The sequence below is a fragment of the Pygocentrus nattereri genome, chromosome 6 (assembly GCF_015220715.1).
Source record: "Pygocentrus nattereri isolate fPygNat1 chromosome 6, fPygNat1.pri, whole genome shotgun sequence".
Lineage (NCBI taxonomy): Eukaryota > Metazoa > Chordata > Actinopteri > Characiformes > Serrasalmidae > Pygocentrus > Pygocentrus nattereri.
The window spans coordinates 39,088,487-39,089,298 of record NC_051216.1 but is presented as its reverse complement, the minus strand read 5'-3'; positions in this window follow the sequence as shown (position 1 = coordinate 39,089,298).

Here is an 812-nt window from a genome sequence, read left to right as displayed (position 1 = left end):
TAGCATTTAGCTTTGTTTTTCGGAATCAGGAAACGTTGCCCTCTACCGGCGAAATATTGCTCCTGCGGCTTTTAAGGTGGACCGGAAAATACGAATAAGGAGCTGGAGAAGACAAGAAAATGAACGATAAATTAGCCAAAAAAAGAAGCTACCACTAAAAAACAGCCACCGACAAAAAACTAACGTTGGCTCAGTCCTTCCAGTCAGATCTTTCTGACCCCAGACTCCGCCAGGTCTGTCCTGAACTGGTGTCGCTTCAGGTGAAGCTAATCTGTCTGTGGCTCACTGGGCGTTTCAGGAAACTCGGCCCTGTTTCTTTTAAGGTGGACTGTGAAGCAGAGCGCTCACAGCTGTACAGCCTACACTCAGTACAAAGGCTTATTAAACTATGTTAACTTTAAAGGGGGACATTGGTGGAATTTCTCTACAACAGCTGAACAGCCTTGAAATTCTAATGTAAATTAGGAATAACAAAAGCACTAGGAATGTGTCTGTTGCTCTGAGGGAACAGTATGTAATTAAAGAGTCAAATAACGTGATGTAATTTCATATTAAGTGTCCATCATAACACTTTTATAAATACGAATGACTCTTCTTGCGGTTATTGTAATAATACGGCATTTGTGCATTCTTATATTTGTGTATTTGATATTACGCAAATAATTTGAATCCTTTATTAATTATATTTTGATAATTCATTCATTTGATAATTTTTCAAATTGTCATTCAAAAGTGTGGAATCACTTGGCTTTTTAGTTCTATTATAATGACCATTTATTCAGTGCCGATTTAAACACCACAAGCTTGTTGAA